This window comes from Phalacrocorax aristotelis, chromosome 3 (assembly GCF_949628215.1).
Source record: "Phalacrocorax aristotelis chromosome 3, bGulAri2.1, whole genome shotgun sequence".
NCBI lineage: Eukaryota > Metazoa > Chordata > Aves > Suliformes > Phalacrocoracidae > Phalacrocorax > Phalacrocorax aristotelis.
This window is the reverse complement of record NC_134278.1, coordinates 111962960-111974254: the sequence shown is the minus strand read 5'-3', so window position 1 is coordinate 111974254 and position 11295 is coordinate 111962960.

The following is an 11295-nucleotide window of genomic DNA, read 5'->3' as shown; positions in this document are numbered from 1 at the left end:
CTCTCTCAGAGCTAGCCTGGGTCCCCTGGCACAGCACCACATCATGTATGTATGTGTTTGCAGCTGAAAATATATTAGCTTGCACAGCTGCCAAACAGCATGACATAGTCATGCCTAGCTAGCTCCCTGCTTTCATTTCTAGTTTACTTTCATTGTGGTTGCTTTTCAGATTTGCCTCTGGTCTTAGAGGAGTATCTGCAGCTTTGTTTCCTGCAGAGCAAATGCTAGTTTGAATTCTTCTCACTCAAGAAAAGTCTAAAGCATCAGTGAGTCAAGGGCTTTCTACCCTGAATTCAGTAGACTTCAGGTGAGGTACTAAATCTGCTTGTGTTGTATTTTCTTTCTACTTTAACTGCACTTCTGTTACTTCCCTTGTAATATCTCTTGGCCCTTGGTAGCACTTGATAGAAGTTCCAGTTTAACACTGTACGTTACTGTCATCAGTGTGCCAGTGGCCCTGTCTTCCATATCACTGAGCATGCTGAGAAAGATGCCTGGAGATGTCCCCCTCTTTTCATATTTGAAATTCGTATTTATTCTTACGCTGTTTACACTGTTTAGAGAGATCTTAGTTTGCATGATCTGGCTCATATCTGAGACGATTTGAATCAATTTTGAGAGGAAGCTGTGTGTAAATTATCTGCTGTAATCTAACCTTGTATCTGAAGTTTTCATTTGCTGGTCATATGTCTAAAATGAAAAAAACAGCAGCAATATCAGCAACTGAAATTAACCAAAGATTTGTGCTTTAGAGACACACGCAACAGATTACTCTTACTTCTCTTATCCTCTGAATGCCTATAGATTTTTTTTTCGCCTCCCAGAATTTGTTCCATTTCATTTTATTGGCAATAGATACTATCATTACTGCCACAGAACAGAGCTCAGCAGTTTTTCAAGGATGCTTTGCTATATTGCGTTTTCTGTCCCAAGATGGAAGTCAAATATGTTGGCAGAAATCTAGCAGAGCCCAAGAGACACTTCCTCATGAAGAAATAAGATGCAGCCAGATGGTTTAGCAAAGGTGGTGTTCGAGCTCTGTCTGAGTGCAGTCCTCAGTGAGCACCAGGAGCCACTACTTTTCATTGAGGTTTCCATGAGATCTGTAGCTCCCCATTCCCTGCACATGATTCAACATTTTTCCATATGAGCGATTTGGTATCTAAGTGCGGTGGGATGGCTGGCAGCCAAACTCCCCACCAGCAGTTCACTCACTCCCACCCTTAATGGAAATGGGAGAGAATAGGAAGAACAGGAATGAGAAAGCTAATGTCTTGAGATGAAGACAAGGAGATCACTTACCACCTACCATCATGGGCAAAACAGGCTAGACTTGAGGAAAATTAACATCTTGTTAATTAATATATATTAATTACTGATTTGGATATTGGGAAGCAAAAAGACAAACACTAAAACACTTAGTGAAAACACCTTTCCTTTCCCCTTCCACAAGCTCAACTTTATCCCTTCAATACTGACTCCTCTCTTCCATCCCTTGTTATCACCACAGGTTACATATGATCAGTCCCTTCAGTGAGGCAACTGGGAGCAGGCTTATGGTCACTACTTAGCGGCTTCTCTCTGCTGCTCCCTTCTTGTCACGCTCTTCTGCTACGGTGCAGGTCCTCCACTGGCTGTGGTGAATATTGCTTTCCCAAATCATCAACTAATACAGGATTCAGTACTCCAAACACCCAGGACTGGCCACAATGCTTGCTGCTGGGTCAGGTCTTCTCGAAGTGATGGCATTGCTTGGTGCCACTCAGCGCAGTAGCATCAGGAGGAGACCTGAGGATGCCAGGTCACTGGGGAGCCTGCACTGGCCCTTGTCTTGGTGTCTGTGGTTGAGTGTGAAGGTGCTCAGCACTTTCCAGGATTAGGCTATCAATAATAAACCATTTTAAATAACTCAAAAGCTGTGCTGTGATGACAACCCAAGTAATTAATTGCATTACTTTTAATAGAACCTTCAAATAGTGCCAAGTCAGTGACATCCGCTGCAATGTGGAAATACCTTCAGGGAAGAACATTTTTAATATGGTGATACCTCAAAAGGCAGGCCATAGATAGGCTGAAAATGGCCACACAGGGGATAAAATGTTTTAACAGATTGTTAAGCTCTCCTGCTTATTGCTCAGCCAAAAAAAATGACCATTCACCCACTTATTGATGGATGATTTAATTAGGACCTACTTCTAAAAACACAAACCCTGACTGCCTAAGATGCACCCTGCACCTCTTGGAGAGGTCCATGTTCTCCTGCACCTGAATTCTATTTGGTATCAGTATTACTATTGCTCATTTTAGCATAGTTATCTTTGATACCCAGTGGTGAATCAAATCCAGGGGAGGCCTCATCCACAGCTGATGCAAACAGGCTTGCCCCAGAGCAGTTAAGAACACTGATTAACAGCAGCAGAGTATGTAGAGCTGGAGTTTTCATACAAACATAAATTCACTTGCTGTTCTGGTTCTCTTAGGGGAAAATGCAAAATATTCTATTAATAATAGTGTTTGTTTATTGACTTTCTCTAATTTCTGTGTTCATAAAATAATCTTGTTTATTAATAAGTCATCTTCAGTGAGATGCACTGTGCTCCCTGAAACATTTTGTGCAGAATTTATGAATCAAAGCTGGACAAACTCAATACCAAGGAATTAATTTCAGAGGATATGATCTCATAATCTCACTGACTATTTATCTCTGGAGATGGATAGATTTTGGCTGACAGCTGCAACCCTGGAGATAAGTGCACCCATATATTCGAAGGAAATTGAACCTTTTAAAAAAAGATATTTACTATTACATTTTCATGCTGGTGTCAAGTCTCAGGGTTTGGATTAAAGGCCAGGCTTATTCTTGGTTTATTGCTTGTACCTAGCCCACTCCTACTGAGTGGAGTTAATGTGGAAATAAATAGTGACCTAGCTTTATGATCCTCCTCCAGTGAATCTTAGGAGGAGTGGCAGAAATGCAGCTTTCTAGGGTCTCTCTTCAAGCCTTCATGACTCTACACCAAGAACTGTTTGCTGCAGTGGCCATGCAGAGCTGGTGGAGTGGGCTTTTTGTCTTGACGTAGTGGACTCATATGTCTAAGATTTTTTTCTGGAGCCAGTCTGCAGCCCCTTTGCTCTGTGCATGTAGCAATGGTGAATCATAGATCCTACAGTGCTTCAGAAATGGAGTGAGGGAAAAGGACAGTGTGCCATGCCACCTGGAAGAATTTTCTTATTGATTGAAAACATTGCTGCATAGAAAACAGTGGAAAAGTGGCCTAAAGCAGCATGGAAGCAGGGGAGGATTGTTCAGTGGGTCTTTGTTATCTCTGTGGCATGGAAATAGCTGACAACAGTGCTTCAGTGACTGGAAATCTCCAAGGTGATTGCCAAGGTTCACTGATATCTTACATGGAAATTGGGCAAATAATTTTTACAAAGGAGTAGTTCCCAGTTAATCCCCCTTCTCTGTATGCTGTTTCCTCAGTAAATGACTGGTTTATTGCCAAAACATACTTATTTGGCTGTATTGTTTGTACAATGTTTTACAATTTATGTGCCTAAATTTCAGAGATTTCCAAAGGACTCATCGTTTCGCCTGATATTAGCTAAACCTGCTGGAGTTAAATATCTCTGATAAAGGAGGCGTGCTATGTTCCTTTAAAGCAGCAAGTGAAAAACCCAGTCCCTGGCATTTAAATCCAGAGCCAAAGCTAGGTCACATCAGCTCTGATGCAGTTAAGCATTTAGGTAGGTGAGTAGGCAATGTCACTACTTTGATTCCTAGGGGTTGTTCTCATGTTTAAAGTTAAACATGTCTATCTGCTTTGCTGAGCTGTAGCCAATGTCCCAGAATCTTGGGTGAAACGAGCACTTCTATGCTGACGGGCCAAACCGTCCCATGTGCAGGTCTATGTTTAGCATCCTTGTCATATGGTGATCTGGACCCTTCAGAGGAACAGGGACTCAACCTTCTGCTTTATTTACCCTAGATGAAGGGAGCAGACAAACACACATGAGAAGGGAAATGGGCTTGCTAGGAGATACAAGACATCCACAGGGATTAGGACTGCAGATCTGAGTGAGGGCTCTGTTAATGAAGCAAGGCCCTTGTAAAGGGCCTGAAAGCCTTAGCCTGGGTTTGTAGATAGAAGTTCTGGAGAGAGATACTGGGGAATAGTGTGAAGTTGGGAGGTGCAGAGCCTGATGCTTTAGAAGTGATAGCTCCTGGGGTCTGCTACAGGTGAGGGTTGCATAAAGCTGTACCCGAAGCAGCTGATGCTTGTTTTTGTGCCAGAAAGAAGGAAAAGGGATGAACAAAGGAAAATTGAAGTTTGAAACTGAAGCCTGACTCTGTTTTTATCTCTTGCTTGGACTTTGGTTCTGGAAGCTGTACATCAACATTAAGTCACCTCAGCTGGGTCATGACCCTATGATGAGAGAATGCGATATGAATGAGCCTATGGCTAAACTGAATAATCCCGTGATTGAGGAAAACTTGTCTCTATTTGGTGTAGTAGTAGGCTATGTTTTACTAAGTCCAGTAGATGTAGTCATCTTGCTCTACACTCACTGCTGTGTGAGCAATGCCGCTGTGTAATGTATCCAAAGTTATGATAAGCTAAGTGGGAACACAAGTACTTTTATGATGTCACGAGGAAATGGCATTTAAAGAAATGTGAGCCACCTTCAAATGCTGATCCTCTGCTGAGGTGTTTTGCATGTTGCAAATTGCAACTAGATTTTCAAAACAGGGAGAAGGAAGAGCAGCACCAGAAGGACACTTGCAAGAAGGGCTGTGCCAGACACTGAATGTTAGTGCTCTCATCTCTTGGGCACACCACAAGTGAGAAGTGTTGCCTGAGATTACAGGATGAAATTAAGGACATAATTAAACCCCCTTTCCCATTAGCTTTCACCTAATGCAAACTTCATCATGTGAGCCTACTACTTCTTGCATGTTGTAGCTGAAATGCTGCAATTGTCCTTGGAACAGATTTACAGGTGAAGAACAACAAAGGTGAGCCATTGTGTAACTCAGGAGAAGACTGGTGCATCTGTCAGAGGTTAGCAAGGGTTAGACTCTACAACAGCAAATGCCACCAAGAGTAGACTGGTAAAAGGACTGTTGTCTCCTTTGCCTTCTGACTGATTGCCTGCCAGGTTAACTGAATATGTTTAAAGGTTTTTTGGTTCTGGTTACTAATTTATTGAACCGGACAAGTACTTTCCCATCCTAGCTGTAGATGACTGGAAGATACAGAGCTTTTGTGTGAGCTGCAGGCATGATTTCGATGAACGTTTCCATTTATTTTCACTTTGGCAGGTGTGGGCCTATGGGTTGTTCTGTAACTTATATAATAGACTGGAGTATTAAAATCTTTCCTGAAAAAATTACCTAGTATAAAGCAGATTTTAGTAAAACTGCACAAGATGGGTTTTGTAAGGGCTTATTTCAGTGCCCGTTGGAATCCATAGAAACATTTCAACTGACTTTGGTGACTACTGATGAGATTAAGTAGGCTGTTTCATGGAAAACCTGGAGGAAAACGGTGATGATGCTATATTAAGACTGTGAACAAAAGCCATTCCTCTCACTAGTATTAGTAAGTGAGGTGAAAATTTTTTTTTCTAAGCCTTTCTTACAAAGAAATAAAATAAAGATTAGGAAGAAAGGCCCTAGAGCAGTAAAATATGAGAATGAGTCAGAGCTTTCAGCAGGACCTGACTCTAGCTGGGGTTTTCATCTTTGTGCACAAAATGAATATAGCATACAGAACAACTAGTGAAATCAAGACTTATATGCAAAATAACTGAAGTGGGTGAATTTGGTATGTATGATGGCTTAAATTTTGGATCTGCAGAATAAAATGTGACAAACTTCCAAAGAAACGCAGTCATCCTTGTTTCAGTACTAAGTGCTCTGTGGGAGTTGCAGCACTGATTAAGTTTTATAGCCTGTGGATTTCAAGGGCCCTTTTTTTGAGTGTGAGAGTTGACGATGATGATGAGGTTAAACTTCACATGGAAACCAGCTGATAAAAGGAAGCTGAACTTCAATGCTGCTTTCTGCAATGTGACCTGTGCCCTGCTCAAAGGTCAGCTGGAATTAGGTGGATGTAGGAGAAAAGCAGCAAGTGAAAGGCAGTTTTTCCTTGCTCTAATACAGAGCAGGAAAGCAAACATTTCCCTCTTCACTTCAGTTTTTCCACAATGGCACTGCTTTGGCAAGGAAGGTATATAGAAATCTGTTGGGTTTTATTGGTAACATGCAGTTTTATTGATTGTTTTTGCTGATGTGGGCTCTGTGTGCAGCTAGCTCCACATCTTTCCAGAGCCACAGTGAAGTCAGGAAGCTCTAGACAAGTGCAGAAGTGTCCTATGCAGAGATGTCTAAAACCCTACAGTGACAGACCTTACATGATGTAAAGATTATTTGCTGCACAACAAGCAGTTGTGTGTTTGAATATGTTTTAACAATGTGACACAGACTTGAAAAAAATTGCTCCTGATTTTAATTGAAGAGGTAATTGCTAAGCAGAAAAGAATGGGACTGCTGCTTTTCTTGTGTGTTACCTACTTTTTTGGCTCATCTCAAATCAGCTGATCTGCATTTGTGGAGAAAGCCATAGGTAATCTAAGTCATATACTTGGCTATGCACTCCCACTCTGCTCAAATTCCTTTCTGAAGTCATGAACATACAAGGAACTTGAATACACTGTGGAGGAATAAATGGTACAATAATGTAAAAGGGGGAAGAAAACCCACAAAGCATGCTGAGCTGCTATTTTCCAACTTGTGAGATAGATTTTTTTTTTTTTTTTTTCTGAAGCTGTTGCATCCATTTCCTTTCTTCCATTCCAGTCTCTGCCTGTTGAAGGATGAAAAGAGAAGTCTATGGCTTTAAGGCCTATTCTGTGGATTGAAGCAGGTCTTAATTTCTGCTTAGACTTTGTGCCAACTGTCTCCCAAGTGACATTAAAAATATACAGCTTTATTTCTCCTTTTGATGTGTATTAAGTTTGGGTAATGTTCAGTCCCGACTACTGTTTAGCTCAGCGAAGAAAAGTCGTCTTGTTTTTCATTAAGGCCCACAACTCAATCGGTGTTTGTGGATATATCATCGTTTATTTCCACTTCAGCTTCATTTTAGCCCACCCGATGCATGATTTTGCCATTTCCCTTAAGTTCTTGTTTTTCTACCAAGCACTGTGGTATATGCATGTGACACAGCAGGATGGAGTTGCCAGGCACAGTCTCATGGGCAAATAAAAAACCCAATTCCCTGCCTTTCTGTTAACCAGGTATGATGTTTTTCAGACAGATCTTTAAGTATTTTTTCTAAATTTTCCCTTGAGTAACTTTTATAGGTAGTGAAGAAAGTCCTTGTTCGTACCAGGATCAATTTTGGGAGGCAGAAAATTCCAGGTAGGCATGGGGGGCTATCTGCCATCAATGGGCCAAGAACACTCTGCTTAAATGTACGGAACCCCACACCAATACTTAAAGATTGTTTCAGTTTCTTTCTAATTGTGTAGTCCAGAAGCTACTTCTCAAGAGCTTAAGGTCAAAATGTGGAATGCAGTTTGTAGCCAAGAGCCAAACTGAGAGAAACCAAAGGGTCTCTTGTGCAGGAAATGTGAAATGCCACACGTTTCCTTCCCTAAGTATAAATAATTATCTCTGTGACCCCAGTTACATGATCCCTTATAAGTAATATAAACAGTACTTCCCAACAGAAGTGATGAGATGCTAACTTTCTGGGAAATGGTAGGTTGGCAGGCCTCTAAGACTGACAGGAGGGACACTTAAGTAGCACAGACAAAAGCTGGCTTTCAAAATTCATGCTCGCAGCCTTTTCATCTGCAGAAGCTTGGGGTTTTTTTTCTGAAGCAGGTTTTGAAACATATCGTTACAGTAAAGGTAGGGCTTTAATAGTGGTGTGAGCTGATAATCCTGGAAACCAAAGCTCTCAGCTTACCCAAAAAACCTACCATGGGGCAAGCAGCAGAAGTCGATGCTTCCCCACCCTGGCACCCTCCCAGGAGGGGAGAGCATAGCTGTGTCCCGGTTCCCAGTGGGTGCTTTGCCTGCTGAGCTGCTAGTAATAGAGTATTGACTCACTGCCACTTGAAATATCTCACATACCGATGTTGCACAGAATCCCAAGTGTATTACGTCTGCATTAATTGAAATGTAGCTTTCAGCAGCCCTTTGAAACGTGCTCAACTGTAGTGTGAAAGCATTTGTTTCCAGTGGAGATCCTGATAGCTAGTGAGATTCAGGAGTGGTGACTGACTTTGATCATTGGCTTTCAGCTTGGCTTGCTGCCTTGCTGGGGAGAGGAAGGGAAAGTTCTTCCTTACAAAAGACAACTTCACGTCAGTGTCTTCTGTTAACATTTAGTTTGTTTAGCTAAAAACACGTAGCTTTGAAGCTCCCTTTGTACTGAATCACCTGGCTCCTTTTCCCGATGATACTTGTAGCTCAGAAGTTGTCTTGCTTCATATTTAATCTGTATGTGACTTCCGTTTCAATCAGTATTGCAGCTGCTGCATTTCCAAGTTTGCCTTTGCCTGTTCTCCTAGCTCTCCCTCATTTCACCTCAAAAACTGTCTTGGAATTTTCCTCAAGGCTGCCAAAGTCAACTTCACCTCTTCCTTGGATCCTCCTGAGCTCTGCTGTTTTGGGACAAAACCTCTTGGATGCTGCCCAAGTGCTGCTCCAGCTGTACTCCCCTGAGCGCTGGAAAGGTAAGAGCGAGCAGCCCTGCAGGCTGCTGTGTGCTTTTGCAGTCATCAGGCTTCTGAGAGAACCAGGGTGCTCTCACTTGCAGCTCCTTCAGGGTTTGTATCCGTTCATACTCCCCCAGTGCTCTTTCTGATCGTTCTTCATGGCAAGAGGGTCAACTGACACCTGTTCAAATCTAGGTTTTAGATTGCTGTCTGCTATATGACCTCATTCCTCCTGTGACTTGGACTAATTTATGCAATCTGAGCTTGACTCCATGTTTTTCTCTGAAATTATTCTGATTTACCCTGATTATACAAAAACCCTTTAGTCCATGTCACTGTATTGTATTTCACTGTTAGTGGGAACAATAGCAGATAAAAATCTTTGGCTTCCACCACACCCAAAAATGAAAACTTACCACTACCTGGTAAGGCAAGCTTAAAAAAGGAAGTGCAGAAAGGGGGAGCAAAGAGGTCACAGTATTTAAAAGAAATTTAAATTGAACACACAAAGCATCCCAGGATGAAACCTAAATCTGCAATGGCAACTGCCCACTTTGAACTGTGGGGTTTTTTACGGTGCACTGCACCATTACACCATAAATTAAATAATCACAATATAAGGTCAATGGCCCGTTCAGGACTGTGCTAGTTTCACATTATGCCATTGTTAATAGGCCAGATTTAATGGAAATGGTATCTAGTCTCCTAAACAAATTTTAGATCTTTTTGATCTGCCTTGTTAGAGGATCAGTTCATTGTTTCTGGCAACTTTCTTGTTGGAAAATTAGTCTTATCTTTAAATACCAAGAGAGATGGATGCTGTTATTTCAAGGGGAAGGAGTAGATCTGCGAGTGGGTTGAACTGAAATGAAATTGTTTTCCATTTTTGCAAGTATTTTTGTTATCACCCTTAATGGTTTGTTTTGAATCTGCTTTGTTATAACAGGTCACAATTCATTTTGTGTTTTGCCTGAGCCATGGATTCTTTGGAAACCCGCGTTGATGTCTTCAATCAATTCATCATATACCACTGTGATATGGTTTCCTAGAGAGCACCAAATTTTGATCTAGTGTGAACTGATACAATTCTATTGGCTTTAGTACTGCTGCTTGATTTTTATAGTAGCATACTTAAGGGATAATTGCATTGTACTTAGGAGAAGAGGCTTGTAAAGGCCACCTGCCTGGGAATCTCACTGCCTCTGGATTTTGCAACCAGCCTTGGTTGTGAGTATTCCCATTAGCAATCTGCCAGAATCTGCATTAGGAAACATTAGGGCAAGCACCTTCACCATGTGCCTGTTATTACCTTTGGAGATTTGATGTGGCACAGCAATAGCAACCAAGCTGTGAATCCAGGAGGACCTGATTTTCAAAAGAAAAACTGAAAGACATTTAAATACTGTTTGCCTGTCAGAATCTGAATGGTGTATTTGTGTATTCTGGTGAAATTATATTTTCCATGTGGGCTCACACCAATATCTCTCACTAGTCCACGAGGTTCCTCTATTGGGCTGAAACCCAGCCATGTGCCATCCTTGCCTAAGTGGAGTTTCTGAGTGGACCTTGAGGTCTGGCCTGGGTTTTGATGGCTAAGTTATGGTGAGGCTCTGGACTGAAGACCTCTTCTTTTTCAGTAGGTAAGCACATTCTGAAGGTCTGCAGCAAGAGAGCATTTAACAAGCCTCTGCTGGAATGAGCACCAACAGATTGTAAATCATAATGCAGTGCAGTGTAATCGAATCTGATCTCTGGCTTTTATAGACTGTAGTAATTGGAAATTGCCTTTCTTTTAAATACATGCCATTCTTAGGATGGCTCCTTCTTGAAACTGTGATCTGGTCATTTTTAAAGACATAATAATGTGAAGTAAGAAGTGGAATGCAGTCCCCTTGGTACTGGTGGAAAATGGCAAAGTAAAGACTTTGGGATACTTCCTGCTGTGTCATTGGTATTAAACTAAGTCCTCACAGTAAATTAACAGCTTACAAATATGAACTCAGCCCTTGAATAGCCACGGCCTGGAGCCCAACTATCAGTGCTCTGTTCCAGGTCAAAACAGATGACCTAAAGAAGGGCTGAGTGCAAACAGTCCCAGTTTGCACTTAGCCGTGCTCTGCATCCTGCTGCCACAAGCACACCTCCAGCCAGCCCTGCAGGGGTGCCTCCCAGCAGGTCCACGCTGTCCTGGCTATACTCTTCACACCTCTTCAGTTGCAACCTTTGCCTGAACAGTGTCCTGCCCGGTAGCTAAGCAGTTCTGTGCGTAATGCAGAGGGTCTAACATTTTTCTTCAGCCATGGAAATACAATGATTTCCCTAATTTTTTGTTCCAGAATGTCTAGGAGATCTAAAGGTAAGGTTTGAACTTAAGGAAACAAAGTAAGACAGATGAAGTCCAGACCTGAACATTGTCTTTTGTAATGCTGTAGGCTTACTCTTTAGGGCGCACACTCTTTCTCCTCCTATGTCCCTTTTCTGTCTCAATAGCTTTTTTTTTTTCTTTGACACGCAATGACAGATATGTTAGTTGCCTAGGTATTGATTAAAGATTGTGCAGAA